We start from the raw sequence: 19,275 nt of genomic DNA, 5'->3' as shown, positions 1-19,275 counted from the left end.
TGAGTTTGGTCCATGGGTACATCAAGGCTGTCGTGGAAGAGTGTAATATGTCTCCCATCATGGGAAAGGATATTGTGTCTGTCAGATAAATTAACTTCATTTAAATATCAATGACTACTTTTGTTTTTGTTTTATCATGATGTCCCTGTCTTTTTCCATTATACACTCTTTCTTTTTGTCTTCCTTCATTCCCTGCTTATTTTCTTATTTTCTTGATGTCTATAATACCTCATGTGAATCACACCGGAACGAGAAAAATCCTGAGGCTGTACAGGTATGAGAATATACAGTTAAGGATAACTTAAAAGAAATTAATTGATACAAATTATAGCATCAAGATGAATATACTTTTTGGTAGGCTATCACATAAGAAGTTCATAATTAAGCATGCTTGAATTATTCTGCTGCTACAAAATATGATTGCTAAGAAAGAGCAAAAGGACTAACATAAGTTCCACGTTGCATTGGAGATTGATATACTTATATTCCAATTAGACAAAGTTGATCCATTAACTGAAAGGGCATCGATCACCCTAAAAAAAGTTATAGAAGTACATCACTATTGTTTGACAAACAAACCGACTGGACAACTACAATTCCACATTTTCCTGTTATCATCACTCAGATAAAAGTAGAATTGATAGTTACGAAGAACAAATTTTCATCCTTTAACAAAGTATGTCATCTACAGAAAAAGCAGAGTAGTAAGACAAGAAAACATAACTCAAGTTTCTGCATCACTGCCATAAGAAAATTAGTCACCAAACTTTTTTTTTTACAGAAGTCACCAAACTTTTCATTAAATAGCAGTGCAGATTCTTTCCGTGCCTGGCCTTCAAAAACTTGTGAAAAGTTTACAATGTCCTCCTCTCTTTGTTTTCTTGCACACAGAAAACTCTGAAGTAGGCAACTTGCAACTTTCCGGTACATCATTAAAGAAGACCATCATAAGCCAATCTTGTAAGCAATAATCAAACTGACAACTTTCCAAAGCCAGCTACTAAAGAGAAAAAAATAAAGAAATCATGCACTATTATGCAAAACATAGAATTTAATAAAACTTAACTGGAGATTTGCAAGGGTTCTTACATAATTCTGATTGGTTATATAGTTCCACATGAATTTGTTTCCTGAGACAGACATAATGAAACAAAGGGTTAGTACTAGGATAAGTTTCCTCTATCTTAGAATCTAAAGTTTCATACCAATTCAAAGTTCCTAGATCAAACAACAATATGGTTTTTCTTTATGCGAGTTTGCGTGGAGACAATTATGAATGTATTGCAAACCACTCATAGTGTGCCTGTTAGAATGTCAAAGAGTATTTTCATCATTTAGTTATTCTTTACCTCATCCATCAAATGAGGCACTTCATTTGTTTCGGGAGATTCCAAAAGGATTTTATCTCAATAAAAATTGGAATGTCAAAATCCTGAGATTCAGGTACATCTAACATCCTTGGAGTTTCCACAATTTCAAGGCAACCTGAGGATTGAGAAGGGATTAGGGGAGTGCCAACAGCTTAAGGGAATTGCGCATTTTCATTTTATTTTGAGAATAGGAGTTGAAGGTCAGAGGAAGAACATGGAGAAAAACAATGTTAGTAAAGATAGAAGAGCTTATAAACAAAAAGAAAAAGAAAGGTGATCAAATCAAACTTACATAGTGCACAGTAAGTAATGGGAGATTCTCTCTGCCTCTGTACACAGTGTGCAATAAGTAAAGTATGGTGGCATCCTGTTGGAAAGGGAAATGAACTATGTCTTTTGCACTCTTTATGCTCTTTCTAACTATATACCTTGAAATTAAACAGCATATACTAGTATTAGTAAAGAGCTGAAGATAAACAATAAACAAAAAATACTTGCATAGATAAAATGGAAGAAACATTATTCTTGTACCACTTATAATTATTATGGAATGCATACCTTCTCCTTAGAAAACAGCCCAAATCCCTCAGTTTTACACACAAATTTTGTTTCACTTAAAAGTGTATTACTCAAACAATAGAATAAGATTACATTTACTATAAAAGTAAAATAGTGAAACAATTCTAATATCTTTGTCTCTGAGCATAATTTCTTCCAGAGAAGCAGTATGAAGAAAATTACATAATCATTAAGCTTCTAAAGTCTAACCTAATAAAAGCATACCTGCCAGCATCTTCAGGTTCATCTAACTCAAAAGCATCCAACTCAAATCTTTCTGGTTTAGTAACAGGCATACACAACGTTTCCACACATACTAAGCCTTCTTTGTTGACGACAAATTTGTTGATTTTGACGAGAACCTCATTACAATCTTCAAGCACATATTCAACCTTTTTATAGAATATTCTGATAGTGCCAAAAAGAAGTTAGCCAAGCACTCTATAGGATACATCATCAATTTCTTGCAAAATCTTGTCTGCGGAAGGTAAAAATGAAATGAAAATAATGGCAAAACAATAGCATATATCACAAATCTTAAAATGATTTCACAGAAGAATAAACTCTTAAAATAACATCATTTTGTTGGTGGCTATTTGGCTATTCGCAATGACTGTAAGACTTCTCAACAATAATTGTTGTTGTTGCATACGATTGCAAATAAGTATATCTGCTTCCGGCCAAGGGGATTTTAATATCCTCCAAGGGACCTGTTGGCACTCATAAGTGGGATATCCCTCTCAACAAGATTTTCTCCATATATGCATTCGTCAGGATTCAAACCCTTTACTACATGCTTAAGGGATTCGTGTCTAGTACCACTTGGATAAACCATTTCTTGGTACCAACAATAATTATGGTGAGCAGCTTGAAAGAAATCATGGGTACTATAAAAATGATGGTTACTTTGTAAAGTATTAAATGATTTGGAAATTTGGTGACACATTTTGTACCTTGGTAAAAAATTGATTCTCATTTACCAACAATATATTGTCTACCTAAATCTAATTCTATCTTGATAAGTTTCTCAAAATATCTAATACGTATGGATTCTTCCCCCAACTATTTAGCAAAGAGATGACTAGATCTACATCAAATCGATTAGTGTGGGTATTCACCATGTCTTTTAGTGATGATACAAATTAATCATGTAATTGTTATGAATAAATGAGTTAATTTACAATAACAAAAGAGGTAGAAATTTTACCTGATATAGTTAATCAAAGAAATCATGATCGTTGAAGATGTTTATTGGCCATGGTTAGAACAAACGATATGGCAAAGCATAAAAGAGAGGGCAAAGAAATATGAGACATGGTCAACGAATTCCATCTGAGTAGATCTGCAATGGAGGTCCATGAATGGGGTTTTGTTCCTTGGCTCATGGATCTAGCATACACAAAAAGATACAAACACGATAAAAAAATAATTATAAAGTGTGGACAAAGTCAGTCTTAGACCTCTGGGTCTAATAACCTATTTGGTGAGAACAAGAGGAGATGATGCACTTTATAGTGTAGATTTCATGTGGTAGGAATATTGCAGGTGATAGAGTGATACTAAGATGTAGATGGAAGGTGTGCATTATAAAGCTTTAGAAACCTACACGGCGATCCAACGGGACTAGCACAAAGAAATATAAATCGTTTGATTTGATGTTATCAACAACTCAGAATAATTTTTTTTGGCAATCCTCGTCTTTTCGAACTAGCCAATGGAATGTCATTATAGGTACATGACCCACTTTTTATTCGATGTATGTTCTTTCAATTTGAAATTGGGTTGAGATCTAGAGAAAACCAACAACTAAACTCACCCATGTAATGTACTCCATTTATTTAATGTGTTTAAATTATCAGTTCTTAATTTGAGATATAGTATTCTATTTAATGATTTTCTAAAAGTATATTGTATTTTTCAATTAAATAAAAAGCTATAAATTTATTTTTGATTCCTAATAAATATCTAATTTTTGTGTTTGCTCTTTAATAAACTTTTCTTTTTCGTTGAGTCCTTAATTAAACAAAAATTTTAATTTTGTCCTTAGAACTTTTTATAGTCCCTGATAAATTAGTAAATTTTGTGTTTATTTCCTTGTAATTTTTTTTTCAGTTTTCTTAGTTAAGACTAAAAAATTCAGTAATTTCCTTGTAATTTTGTCCTTAGAATTTTGTGTTTATATATATATTGTCATAATTTCAATTATTATAATATGGAAATATTATTTTCTTTTCTATCCCTCTCTTCTACACACACATCTCATTTCCTTTCCCACAAATGAAGAATCGTTATTCAAATGATAAACTGATATGCAAGAAAGGACAATAGCCACGACTGATGCAAACGAAACAAGGAGCATAGAAGTACTCGTCAATATTCTCCATTTTATATATGCAATCTATAACAGATAGCATCACACGGGTATATATGTATATATGAATCATGCCATAAATGTACACAAATATAAATAACCTTGCATGTGCACCGAGTCAAGAGAGAGCACAATACCTGGGGAATAAAATTACATTGATAATCTTGTGTGCATATTTGCGCCAGTGATAACCATCATTTGTTAATACTGTTGTGTCATTTTCGCATGAACCTTCTCATGTTGTAGTATTGTTCCAGTTTCAATCATCCACGAAAGCACAGTTTTTTCTCCTGTGTTCAGCTTCCTGCTAGCTGACATGGTCTTTATTGCACCAGAATGTGGCTCTTTCAGATCATGTGCCACAACCTTCTCTGATTGACTCACCGTGGAATAAGAAATTCCCAGCACATCTTCATATATTTCTTTCTTTATAGATCTCTTGGGGCATGTATCCTGAGTTTCGTTCGTCAAATCCACACCATGTATCCTAGTTAAATGTCTTAAACCTCTGGTGCGGTGTTGAAGTCTTGCAATAAGTTCCAACCCTAGAAATATCTTATCTTTGAGACCATTGTTTTGAAGTCTTGCACTAAGTTGCAGCCCCAGAATCTTGTCTTTGCCACCATCATCAGGAGGGTTTGAATTTTCACCACCAAATAACACAGGAAACCCTGAACTTTCTTCCATCTTTATCATTGTGTAATTGCCGAATTACACCTCAAGACTCTGTGCGAATACTTTCTGGTATGGATGTAGAACCAGAAGCTAGACCCATCTAACAAAAATCATGAGTTTGGTCTAGCTAGAAAGATTAAGTATTTCAATTCGAGTTTCTAATTGTTCCACACAATCTCAAAATAATGCCAATAAATTCACAACTTAATTTGGATGTTAATAAAATCTGCTACTAGCATATATTTTAAACAAATATGATAGTTTAGCCTTTTAGATTACATACGAGATATTATTAATATAGCCACACCAATTATGAGAAGAGCAGTTGGAATAAAGATAAAGTATATTGCATGTTTATTCCTGTACCAGAAACATTACCTACTTTTACTACTACTAACAGGGGATGGGAAATAAGGTTTCTAGGCAATTATTTTTTGTAGTATATGATAACAAAGAAGGATATCAGCCAACCAAGAGGATTTTAATCTCGTCCAAGGGACCTGTTGGAAAACATATGTGGGATGCCCCTCTCAACAAGATTTTCTCCACACGCATCGGTGAAGACTCAAATCTTTGACCACATGCTTAAGGAATCTCTGTCTAGTACCACTTGGATAAACCATTTGTTGGTACCAACAATAATTATGGTGAGTGGCTTGAAAGAAATTATGAGTACTCTAACAACTGTGGTTGCTTTGTAAAGTATTAAATGATTTGGAAAAATTGGTGATACTTTTTGTACCTTGTTTACCAAACATGAATTGCCTAACTAATCTACTTCTCTCTCAAAATGTTCCTAAAAAGATCTTATTTGTGTGGGTTCCTCCTTGAACTAACAAAGACATTGGTGTAGATATGCAACAAATCAATTCGTGTGGGTATCGACCATGAATTTTAAGGAGAATACAAATTAATCATGTAATTGTGACTATTAAATAACTCAATTTAGAATAACGAAAAAATTAGAACTTTTACCTTATTTAATTAATCAATGAAATCATGGTCGTTGAAGATGTTTATTGGCCATGGTTACCGCAAAGGGTAAGACAAAGCATAAAAGAGAGGGCAAAGAAATATAAGACACGATCAATGAATTCCAACCAAGTAGATCTGCAAAGAAGGCCCATGAATGTGATTTTGTTTTCTGGCTCATTGATCTACCACAAACAAAAAGAGAACAAAAAGTTTAGAAAAAGGAAATATGCCAACACGAAAAAAAAATAATTATAAAGTGTGATTAGGGTCAGTCTTGGACCTCTGGGTCTAATAGTCTATTTGGTGAATACAAGAGGAGGTGATGGACTTTATAGTGCAGATTTTGTGCGGTGGAAATAATTAGAGGTGTGAGAGGGATGATAAGATGTATATTCAGGGTGCATTGGCACAATTACTCATTATAAAGCTTTGAAAGCTATTACGGTGGAAATACGTTTTTCTATTTGATGTTATCAGCGAGACTAGCAGGATTGTGTGTTTTGTAATCCGTGTCTTTCCAAAGCAGCCAATGGGGACATCATTATTCATTTAGTACATTACCCACTTTTTATTTGGTGTACATTCTTTTAATTTTAAATTGGGTCCAGATGTGGATAAGAACAACTAAACTAAGTCATTTAATGTATTGCTTTAATTTAATGTATTTAAATTATTAGTTATTGATTTGAGAAAAAATATTATATCTTACTAACAAATTTAATATGTGGATAGCATAGACTGCCAGTTTAAAAGTTTTTACATTGTCAATGATCAATTAAAAATATTCTTTTGCATGACTTTCAAGGTAGTTATCATCAAAACAAACAAACTTATCATATATATATATATATATTTGTGATTTGATGACTCTATAAAACATATTTACACTACTGTTAATACATATTTAATTTTCTCTTAGTTCTTACACATGATAAAAAACAAGAAATACTTTATTATAATTTGAATAAAAAAGATTGTCTTTGTATTTAATAACTATAGATTCTAAAAAATAACCGGGCTTTTGAAAAAGTTCCCATAGTTACTAATAACCAGGTATATAATATCTGGTTATTTAAAAGTAGTTATATAAATATAACTAGTTTTGTAGTTATAGGTATTTTCAATAACTTGATTTTTACATAAAAATAGTTGTAAAGTTAACTTATTTTAAAGACTGGCATTTAAAAATAACCTACTTCACTCATTTGTCATTTTCGTTTACCTCTATTCGATCTTGGCTTTTGCTGTTCTGCACTTCTGCTACACTAACGCTAAAACCACTGAGGAGAGCCCCATCACGGCAACGAAGAACAGCACCACCACCACGGAAAACCCCATCACAGAGGCAAAGAACAACACTACCACCGTAGAGAACCCCATCACGACGACGAAGAACAATACCACCACCGTGGAGACAATATCTTAGAAGATGCAGCTATATTACCTCCAGAGTTAAGACAATATCTTCCAACTATGTTGACATTAAGACAATATTTTGACATGTTATTAAGACAATATCTTCCAACTTTTACTAGCTTAATAAAATATGGTGTTCTTTGGATATGTATAGAGTTGCTGCACCGACTATAGTAAGACAATTTACAAATATTTAATATTTAGTTCAATCTAAAATTATTGCTTCCAGAAACATGAGATTATTCTGGTATATGTAATCTAGAGTTATCATGTTACATACTTATTACACAAACATTATAGAAAGTTCTAAAAATTTGTACCTATAATAAACATTCGTGCATCACCCGAATGAATATAAATAAAATAATTTCATAAAAAGAACTTAGAGAGTGATTCTTGGTGGTGCTTTTGTAGTAAATGGCAATGTGAATCCAACTGTTGAAGTCAACGTGAGTATTTCCATCATGTATTCAAATTCCTAATCTTCCATATAAATATTATATCATTCACAATTCAATCTGTCTAACTCTTTGGTTGGATTTGTTCCAGATATTTGGTTATTCAGAGGCTGCAGACGTTGTATTTACAAGTGGGGTAGATGTACTTGCAGTGGGGATAAATGTTACCCACCAAGTTGTACTAACTGGTACCCCCTTTGACAAATTCTTTTGTGCTCCTTTGTTATACTTGAGTCATTTTGTCTTACTAAAATGGGTAACTTTCCTCTAATAAATCTTGTATGGTTTACTATTTCTTCAACGGTTATAGTAATTTTATTTTATTCTTATTTCAGAATTTATGCATAAGGCTCCAGTGCCGCCTCAGAGTTTGATAGTCACCGTTTTCGGTGTGTCAAGCACCAGCAGTGCTTCGAGGCCATCAAGGGATGGTCTTTCCATAGGGAGAGGCGTGTCCAGCTCAGGGAAGACAAGTATCCTGACTTCCAGGGAGATATCTCTCGCAGACATTGGGCACGACTAGTGACCCCTATGGCTAAATTTGACCCGGAGATAGTCATAGAATTTTATGCCAATGCCTGGCCTACTGAGGAGGGGGTTCGGGACATGCGCTCACGGGTGAGGGGTCACTGGGTCCCCTTTGATGCAGATGTCAGTAGCCAGTTCTTGGGCGACCCATTGATTTTGAAGAAAGACCAGCAATGTGAATTCAGCCAGAGGAGGAGCCAGGCAGACGGTTTCGATGAGGAAGCCATCGCCCAACTGCTGTGCATACCGGGGCAGGATTTTGCCCGGATCGCTGCAGGGAGGCAGGTACGGATCATGCGCACCAGCATGACTACCTTGACCCAGATATGGATGACACTGCTGCATAGCAATGTCTTGCCTAGCGACCACAACTCTGACCTCCCTCTGCCTAAGTGTCAATTGGTGTGTGTCATCCTGACATAGATGAGCGTTCACATGCCCCAAGTGATTGCTGATGCCATTTATTTGTTTGCAGGAATAGCGCCTACTAGGCACCCTCTGGACCCAGAGAAGTCCAACAGGGCCTTGGGGTTTCCGGCTTTGATCACGGGCCTCTGCCAGTCCTACGGAGTTCCTATCACCCCCAACAAGGTAATCCGACCACTGATCACCCGAGCCTTCATCGAGAAGTAATGCACGCCTAGGCAGGCACAGGGCAACGCACATCAGGACGCGGGCGCACCGCCGCCACCTCGGCAGGCCGATTCGGTTGGGCCACTGCGCGTGGAGTGGTATATATATCATTTGGTTCGCCAGCAGGCGGCCAAACACCATGGACAGGTGCAGATACATGAGTGTCTCTACCGGTTCAGCCTCAGTCAGCAGGGCCAGGGTTCCGCCCCTTTTGTATGTCGTACCCCAAAGCAGTTTGGGGCTGAGGTCACATGGCCTGGTGACTAGCCCGATGCCCAGGCAGGGGAGGACCCTACTGGATCCTCGGGTGAGGTGGATGAATCCCGTATGGATGAGGATATGAATGACCTGCTCGGTTTCTTGCAAGGGAGCGGAGCCACATGACCAAGGTCGCTGCACTTTTTTTGTGATTAACATTACTGCTTTTAGTTATTGTTTTTGTTGTCATCTAACATTACTGCTTTCAATTATTGTTTCTGTTTCCGCTATGATCTGGCATTACGGCTCTCAGTTATTTTGTCACTGTTTTTTGTTGTGACTTACCATTGCATTCTTCTTTGTTTGCTTTGTGATTTGACGTAGGTAGGCCATGTGTGCCCTCATCCGCATGACCTTTTCAAAAAGAGAAAATAAATAAGTAATAATAACTTAATAGATGAAAAATAAATAAAAATAAATTTGGTTAGCTAAAAAGCCAACATGCTTTTGATGAGAAAATAACTTCCAGCTTTTCTTTGAACAAAAATTCACCGATCAAAACGAAGGGTTTTTTGTTGGAAAATGTGTATACACCTGAAGGGTGAATGTTGTGAAAATTTTCCCGAACGCCCCTAATGGACTCGGATGAATGCGTGAATTGATAAAAGAACATGTTTTGGGAGCACTGGGTTGACTAAAATAGGAAATAAATCCTGAGCCCTAATGTCACATGACCATAAAAAACTTAATGCTTGAGTGTCCACATGGGTGCATGTATGACCAGTTTTGCATAAAATTTTCTAATCATCAGTGTTGCATGTGTATCATCGAAATAATGTGGGACTTCTCCTTTTTCCCTGAGCCGCTGGCCAAACCAACATCCTGATATATATCATGTCTAGCCGTTCTACAAGCCTTGAGCCAAAATCCCAACTTACCACAAACCCTGCCCTCGGAAGAAAACAAAAAAAATAGAAGACAGTTCCCGATCAAAGATCGGAGGAATTAGGATAAAACACTTACCTGTGTGAGATTGATACACTTCGAGTGATATTCTTCTATTCTGTCGGGCCCAGTGTTTCCTCTAAATGGTCATTTAGGAATGAACGCTAACATCCGAAATCTCATTTATGGTTATGAGAAAATTTCATCAGCATACTCTCCTTTCCCAATAGGCACATTGTTTTTCATCAAAAAAATCATATATGTTGCTCTGATCAATTGGAGGCTTTGTTTGTTTACTAAAGCATGTTCGCATTTTAGTGAAAGAACACTGAGACTATTTAGTCTCACAAAAGAAAGAACTACGTAGGTCTGAGTTCTTCATCACAAATGGAGGATACGTAGGAGCAAAAGTCTCGCTTTTGTCGACCACCCCACCTTTTGCTATCATGACCCAAGAGTCTGGTAGCATGCGGAGACACCTTTCGGTTATCCGCACCTCGTCATTCGGAGACCCCAAGTTCGATTGACAAGCAGAGGCCAATGTGGTCATCTGCACCCTTTTCGAAGATGTCAGCATCTCCCGATAGAGACTATTTTAGTCTCGCACATCACAAAAGCAAGAACTACGTAGGTCTGAGTTCCTCATCACAAATTGAGGATACGTAGGAGCAAAAGCCTTGCTTTTGTCGACCAACCCACTTTTTGCTATCGTGACCCGTGAAGTCCGATGACATGCGGAGATACCCAAGTGGTTATCCGCACAAACGATTTCTGTTAATCCTAACCCGTGAAGTTAGGTGGCAGGCGGAGATACCCAATTGGTTATCCGTATAAACACTCTTTCGCTATCCGTCAGACTCAGAGTTTGGTAGCATGTAGAGACTAACGTCGTCTTCTGCACCCTTTGTCAATCAGGGGCAAGCAAACCCATTGACACGCAGAGACTTATGTCTTCTTCCGCGTTTTCTGTCATCCTGACCCGTGAAGTCAGGTGACGTACGAAGATACCCAAGCGGTTATCCGTACAAATAGTTTCTGTCATCCTGACCCGTGAAGTCAGGTGACGTGCGAAGATACCCAAGTGATTATCCGCACAAACGATTTCTGTCATCCTGACCCGTGAAGTCAGGTGACATGCAGAGATACCCAAGAGGTTATCCGTACAAATGGTTTCTCTCATCCTGACCCATGAAGTCAGCTGACAAGCGCGAGTACCATATGGTCATCCGCACCTTTCGTCAACCAGGGGCAAACGAGCCCGTTGACGCGCAGAGACTAACGTCGTCTTCTGCACCTTCTGTCATCCTGACCCATGAAGTCAGGTGACATGCGGGGGTACCGTATGGTTATCTGCTCCTTTCGTCAACCGAGGCAAACGAATTCGACGGTATCAGGATGATGTTGGTCGTTCGATTCTGATTATTTTCAAAAATTTTGCAGGTTTACTTTAGTCGTCCGAAGATATTCAAGCCCAACGACGCACGAGATTCTTCTCTGCTGGGCGGTGACGATCAGGTTTGATAGCGCATGGAAACATCGTGGTTATCCCATTTTATCGCTTTCAAGACACTAAAGTTTTGTTGACGCTTCTGATGCCTTTTCTTTCTTTCTGAATGACAAGTTCCGTTGGTTGGGATATTGACCGGTCGAATGATGTTCCGCTCGAACGAAATTAGTGTCTTATCTTTACTTCGCTTTTATCTCCAATAAAAGATAAGTAAAGAGGGGCAACTGCCCTACCCTAATTTCATCCGGGGACCATTGTTTGGTGGCATGCAACCTTCGCTTGACCACCTCGAGGTACTTAACACCCTTCGTTAGGTAATCCGTCAAGTTTCTCAACATTCCGAAAAGAAAATGTGTATCATTACGAAATCCATAAAGTTTCGAAAAGGAATCAGCATAAAAAACACAAAAGGGATGTATTTAGTAAAAACAGAAAGGGGGTGCAAATAGCAACCAGGCCCACTAGGGCCTTCCAGGATGTTCCAACAGAAGGCGGTGCCTTCTAGTGGAAGCAACCTAGCTCGCCTGGGCGGCAACCACCTCCCTCCTTTCTCCTATAAATAGGGGAAAGAGGGTAGAGTAAATTGTTCAACCCTTCTGGTAGTTTAGGATTCTCTCGAAAGTAGTGAGGAAAATTTTTTCTGTGGAAAACATCCATGCCGAGGTGCTTCCGTAACGCTTTCGAGACTTTTCCGTGAGCGATTTCGTGAACGTTCTTCATCGTTCTTCGTCATTCTTCGTTGTTCTTCGGTCTTCAACCGGTAAGTTCCCAAAATCGAATCTTTCAATTCATTCTATGCACCCTTAGTGGTCCCCACTTGTTTCGCATACTTTTATTTTCATTTTGTTTGTTTTCTGTACCCCCTTTTAACGTGCTTTAACCATTTATTTAAGCCGTTTTCTCACCTAATAAATAATAAAATGATTTTCAACCGTTCATTTGTGTTGTTATCTTGTTTAATCACTGTTAAAATAAAATCCAACCGATCGTTCATGCACTAATCTCGGTTAAAACCAAAAAAAGGGCAAAATAATAATAAAATAATCAAAATATCTTTGAATAAAGTAATCAAAAAAATCAATCGGACGTTTTTCTTTGGAAGTTTCCTTCTTGCAATTGAGGATACATAGGAGCGAGGGAAACACCCTTCTCGACCACAAAAAGATAAAAAATACAAAAAACATAAAAAGCATAAAAACACAAAAAAGACATAAAAAAGGGAAAATAAAACATTTTGAAATCATATTTGTACACTTGATTAAAGTTTGATGTCCCTTTTGATGGACGCATGGGGTCCTAATACCTTCCCCGTGCGTAAAAATAACTCCTGAACCTTTCACGCTTAAAGTTCGTAGACCACACCTTTTCGGGTTTTCCAACGTTTTCCTCGAATAAACGTTGGTGGCGACTCCGCGCATTTTCCTTTCTTGGATGACACACCCGTGAGCCCCGCGTCGCCTTCCCGCCGAAGGGTAGGTTGTGACAATTGGTAAGTTGTGATATGTATATTTGGGTACTAATGGGTACAACTGATATTGGACTTGTCTACCATGGAGACACGTCTAGTGCTCTTGCTGGTTATTTAGATTTTGACTATGCTGTAGATTTGGATGCAAGGAGAACTATGACAAGGTACCCATTCATGATTGGCAACTCTCTTGATAGTTGGAAGGAAACTCTTTAGCCCATTGTGGTTTTATCCACTACAAAGGTAGAGTGCATGCTCTAATAGAAGCAATAAAGGATGGGATCTGACTTAAAGGTCTGGTTAGCAATCTTGGGTTTCCAATTGAAAAAGCTATCATTTTTTAGGATAGTCTAAGTATAATATTGATGGAAGCTTTCTTGTGAAGCTTCTATGGAGGTTGGGTCTTGAGCTTCATAAGGTCCTTCAATGGTGATTTTCGGCCATGGAGTTGCAGCGAAAGATAAAGGATAAGAGGTGAGAGGACGCGCCATCTACTAGAGGATAAGCCATGGAAGGAGAAGCTTCACCACCAAAAGAGTGCCTTGGGATAAGAAGCTTACAGAGGAAGCTTCAATGAAGGAAGAGAATGAGAGAGATAGAGTGATACAATCCTACCCCCTAAGGGCATTGGATAGAAGACTCCAAGAAGATTGGGGCAGAGATGCAAGAGAAGGCCTTACGGTTCTTATGAGCCTTAAGGTAGATTTCAGGCCCATGACATGGGCTAAGTATGAACTCACTTATCTTTGTATATTAGATTAAGGTTTCATTATTTTTGGCCCTTGTATTTAGGGCTCCATAATATAGGTAGGGTACCCTGGAAATGTAAGATTTTTCAGTCCTTGTATTTTAGGGCACCTAGACTAGTTTTTGTATTAGGGGTAGTTTTGTAAATTTCAGAAGGGGGGGGGGGGGTGAGCATTTACTTGCTACTCAAATTTCAATTTGAATTTGAAATTGAATTTGTGGAACCAAATTTTGGAGCCAAAATTTCACTAATTATGATTAGTGAATTTCAGCTATGGTTCAGTCCACTAATCCAAGATCAAGTTTAGGATTCTCCACTAAGTATGCTTAGGTGTTATGAGGCATGTAAAGCATGAAGGACATGCACAAAGTGAGACTATATGATGTGGCAATGGGGAGTAGCAAGCAAATTACAAAGTGAGACTAATGCATGTGAAAATTACAAAACTACTCCTAATACAAAAACTAGTCCAGATGCCCTAAAATACAAGGGCTGAAAAATCCTATATTTCTAGGGTACCGTACCTATAATATGGAGCCCTAAATACAACGCCAAAAATAATGAAACCTTAATCTAATATGTACAAAGATTAGTGGGCTCATACTTAGCCCATGACATGGGCCCGAAATCTACCCTAAGGCTCATGAGAATCCTAGGGCCTTCTCTTGCATCTCTGGCCCAATCATCTTTGAGTCTTCTATTCAATGCCCTTAGGGGGTAGGATTGCATCATAGAGGGTGGGGGGAGGGGGGCATGGGAGTTGAAGGAGATTAGGGAGACAAGTTGAACTTTGAGGTGTGTCTCACAAGTTTCTCAATCATCAAAGTTATGACAAGTGTTACACAAGTTTCTATTTATAGCCTAGCACATGGGAAGCTTCCTTGAGAAGCGAGGAAGGTTGCTTCCTTGGGAAGTAAGGAAGAAACCTTCCTTGAGAAGCTAGAGGGGGGCTACTCACACCTCTTCAATAGCTAAGCTCACCCCATGCCAAAATACATGAAAATACAAAAATTAAAGTCCCTACTACAAAGACTACTCAAAATGCCCTGAAATACAAGGCTAAAACCTTATACTACTAGGGTACCCTTAACTTGTACCCTTAATTTGTAGGGTTCCCTACAAACCTAAAATGGCCAAAATACAAGGCCTAAAAGTAGGAAAACCTATTCTAATATTTACAAAGAAAAGTGGACCCAACCTTGGCCCATGGGCTCAGAAATTTATCCTAAGGTTCATGAGAACCCTAGGACCTTCTTTAGAAGCTCTAGCCCAATCCTCTTGGAGTCTTTTGCTCATGGCTCTGGTGACTGATCCCTTCCTAGGGAGGATTGTATCATCCCCTCCCCCTTGAAGGGGATTTGACCTCAAATCTGTTGGTTCCTCCTACTCATTATCGGCTCCACCTGCAAAAGGAATTAAATCAGAAATGTTAAAAGTGGTGTTGACTCCATACTCTTCTGGGAGGTCCAACCTATAGGCATTTTATTGATCCTCTGCAAGACCTGAAAAGGTCCATCCTCTAGGACTAAGCTTGGATTTCCTCTTAGTAGGGAATTTATCCTTCCTAAGATGGAGCCAAACCCAGTCCCCTTCATTAAGAACTAGCTCATTTCTTCCTCTACTTCCTTTAGTAGCATACACCTTTGGTTGGTTCCTAACCCTCTCATGCAACTTCTTTACAAAATCTAACCTTGATTCCCCTTCTTTATGTATAAAAGAAGTGTCAAGTGGGAGGGGAATTAGGTCTTAGGGTGTTAGAGGATTGAACCCATAGATAACCTCAAAAGGGGATTGCTTGGTGGTTCTATGAATCCCCATGTTGTAGGAAAATTCTACATGAGGAAGATACTAATCCTAAGACTTATGGGTTCCTTTCAGAAAAGCCCTTAAAAGGGTGGATAGAGACCCATTCACTACCTTTGTTTGCCCATCAATTTATGGATGACAAGTGGTAGAGAAAAGAAGCTTAGTTCCTTGCTTAGCCCATAAGGTTTTCCAGAAAAGGCTAAGGAACTTAGCATCTCTATCTAACACAATAATCCTACGCAAACCATGGAGTCTCATAATTTCCCCAAAGAAGAGTTTTGAGATGTGAGAAACATCATCTACCTTATGCCATGGTATAAAGTGTGCCATCTTGCTAAACCTATCCACCACCACAAAGATAGAGTCTACACGTCTTTGGGTTCAAGGAAGCCCAAGAACAAAGTCCATACTAATGTCTACCGAGGGTGCAAATGGGATGAGTAAGGGTGTGTATAGCCTATGAGGTATCACCCTAGACTAGGCTTGTAAACAAGCCACACACCTAGTGCAATCACTACAATAAAAATGACCTATACCTACAGACAAAAACTGTCACTATAAGTAAAAAATCCGTAGGTAAATGTATAATAAACTTTGTCCTACAAACATTTCTTCTGTCAACTTTGAGGGGGCGTATAATGACAGCTAATTGTCTGTCACTATAGGTTTTACCTACTATGTATAATGTGTAGGTAAAAGTCATTAACTTCTACTTACATCTCCTAACTGTAGGTAAAAGTCTTTAACATGTACCTATCATCTTCAATTGTAGGTAAATGTTTAGATCTTAGAGAGAGCTTATAACATACATAATTGAATGTGGGCAGTGCAGCAATCCAACGATCCTTCCAGCTCCAACTCCAACTAGCTTTGCCAAGTTCATAATTACCTAGGCCTTGGCTAGAGCTGACCCTCCACTATTAGAGTGACAAGACATCAAGACCCTAATCTAGTACAAGGACCATAAAGATGTCTACAATATCTTTTGCATATATACACAAAGTTAGAGTGACAAGACATCAGAATAACTTCCACATATATTTCAGTTAGACATAATTTTATAGTTGTGCTCTTAATTTTATTGATTTATATTTATAAGAAATAAATTTAAATCTAGAAGTATTAGCTAATCGTCATTTCCCTAATCAAATTAATCAAGAACAATTTTAGACCCATATAATTAGCATTCAAAATCGAAAATTAGACTACATAAACATAAAAGGAGATTCTACTGTGTGCGCATGTTCATACATAAACATAATTACAGTTCAAATCTGTCTTTCTTTTTGAGTTTTGAAAATAATAATAAACATAAAAGGAGATTCTGCTGTCTTTCTTTAATGTCTTCCTCAAGAAGCCCCCAGAAGAAATCTTCTGTGTCAAACCTGTGTATCAGATAGGGGTTGAGAGTCAATGCATTTTTTTCCCAATTGGGAAGGGGAAGGAAGAAAAATGAAAAAGAAAAGTAAGAAAAATGCTACTCCAATGATCAAGAAATAATTTGCAGAGTAGCTTTGTCCTATTGAAATAATAATTTTACCATCAAGATTATATGATTATGGAAAGATCATCAAACTGTCAACAATCATGAGAATTTTCAAGACTTTACCTGAGTACACTCTATCAAGCACACGGGGAACAACACAGAAAATAGTTGGTTTTAGTTCCCCAACATCATAAATTAACAATTTGACATCCTACAGCCATTGAGTAAATGATGGTCATATTCCAAATCCGAAGTTCAACTTTCGTGTGGGGGGGGGGGGTGATCAAACAAATCCAAAGTTTAATTATTACATCAAATGTTCATTTCATAATGACAGATATACATATACTACATATACTTACCCCACGCCAGAAACCATTTGAAGCACCATGCCATATGAATATCTCCTCAATGGTCCTAAAAAAAGTATGTGCGAGTGGAAGGTAAGATATGTATACATCCTTTTCTTAATAGGAAGTTCAAAGCTCTGAGTTTGATCCTGTGACAGTATTAAAAATTGAATTAGGAATGGGAAACACAAAATATTCAAAGCAAAAGACATAATTAATTCCTTGAGGTCATGACTGAAATTAACCTCAGAAAAATAAATTCCAATGTATATGATTCTGTATAAATTGGTCAAACCAAACAATCCCCAAGTTTCCATTTACAAGATATCCTTATATTTTCATTTCCATTGCACAAAAAAGTTATATTCATTAATTGCTGTAACAAAGACATAAAAATGAATGCTTCTTTCTAAAGCACAAGCATTTTAGGAAAGAAAGGAGAGAATCAACAAAACTTACTCTTGAGATACTTTGTTGCATTTGGAAATGTCTTGAATAGCTGAAAAGTTTCAAAACAAATATTTGGGTGAGACTAACTGTTTACAAAAGATTGTACACAACTCTCAAATCCTTCCTAACAATTAAACTGCTATAAAACAGAGGGCTTAGATAGGAGAACCTCAGGTATCTTCTTCTCTTCCGCAAGTGCAATTGAGACCTCTGAATGGCATATAATAAACTCTATAGCCCCAACACCTGTGTCACATGAATGAGAGTGTCAAAGCAACTGAAAATTATAAGTTTAATTTGAAAAATGAATATTTGTACAATGAGATATTCTCCCAGTACCATGCACCATTTGAATTTACTGCATGTAGTAAACTTCAAAAAACATATCATTGTTAGAAAAGTTATATATCACAATTTTAGGTACCGGACAAGTTTCAGTGTAAGTTCTTTACTTGCATTATTTTAAAAGGACTTTGTTCGTAAATAAGTGGAACTCTCTGCAAAGAGTAGATATTCAATATAAGAAACAAAGCTTCAATCTAGAAATACCTTATTCTCCATTAAGCTCAATAAGGACTACAAAAATCCAACTACCAAAGAAACAATATAGTAGAAATAGAAATAACAATAGATACTCAGCGCAAAAAAGAAACAAAAATCAACATATCAACATCTAAATAATACAATAGAAACCTCCAACATATAGAGTGAGCAGATTTTAGAAAAATCAAGATGGAATAAACTCACCAGAAAACAAGGGAAGCAAATTCAAAAATAAAATGTACCTGCATGCTCATAATTCATTCTGCAGAATTGGCACCATAAATACCACATTTTACACCCTGCAAATCAGCAATATATGAATTAAGCTGAAATGAACAAATTGCTAGAAACTATAAATATAATCATATGCAAATATGAAATATCAAAATCATATAAAATAAGGATATCCATGTCAAAGAACCAAGCACTTGAACTCACATGACCATGGTTCTGATTCACTCTTGAGCTATTCATGCACATGCAGATAGCCACATTACCAAGAACATATGGTCATATGTCTCACATTACCATGGTTCTATTTTGAACGAAATAGCTATCTGCCTCCTATCCTATTGAAACAGAATTGTTTAAAATATGTCATATGACGCAGCGATTGAGGTGAGGAACCATGTTTCCCCAGAGCCAGAGGTGGAGGACGCCGGAGTTGCTTCGTTGGCGAATCCAAAGGTAATCAGATGCTGCATGTCTTAATTATATGGAGTATTATGTAACATGAAACATATGATATATCACTTGCAATAATGCCGTTAGCGACTGCGGAGTGAGGCTT

At 37.3% G+C, this 19,275-nt stretch overlaps 2 long non-coding RNA genes across 2 annotated transcripts; both read right to left on the bottom strand.

Annotated features, from left to right (window-relative positions):
• Positions 1-829: 829 nt before the first annotated feature.
• Positions 830-1,728, bottom strand: LOC102669325 (uncharacterized). Its single transcript, XR_001387222.3, has 4 exons — positions 1,663-1,728; positions 1,350-1,485; positions 1,090-1,130; positions 830-1,000 (listed from the first exon to the last, which is right to left on the bottom strand). It is a non-coding gene; the product is annotated as an uncharacterized lncRNA (long non-coding RNA).
• Positions 1,729-17,503: 15,775 nt separating this feature from the next.
• Positions 17,504-18,614, bottom strand: LOC121174501 (uncharacterized). The gene is made up of 3 exons (XR_005890606.1): positions 18,112-18,614; positions 17,952-17,991; positions 17,504-17,641 (listed from the first exon to the last, which is right to left on the bottom strand). It is a non-coding gene; the product is annotated as an uncharacterized lncRNA (long non-coding RNA).
• Positions 18,615-19,275: the final 661 nt, after the last annotated feature.

Source organism: Glycine max, unplaced genomic scaffold, assembly GCF_000004515.6.
Source record: "Glycine max cultivar Williams 82 unplaced genomic scaffold, Glycine_max_v4.0 scaffold_86, whole genome shotgun sequence".
In the NCBI taxonomy this organism is placed as follows: Eukaryota; Viridiplantae; Streptophyta; class Magnoliopsida; order Fabales; family Fabaceae; genus Glycine; species Glycine max.
The sequence above is the reverse complement of the archived record's forward strand: the minus strand, read 5'-3'. Positions and strand labels throughout refer to the sequence as shown.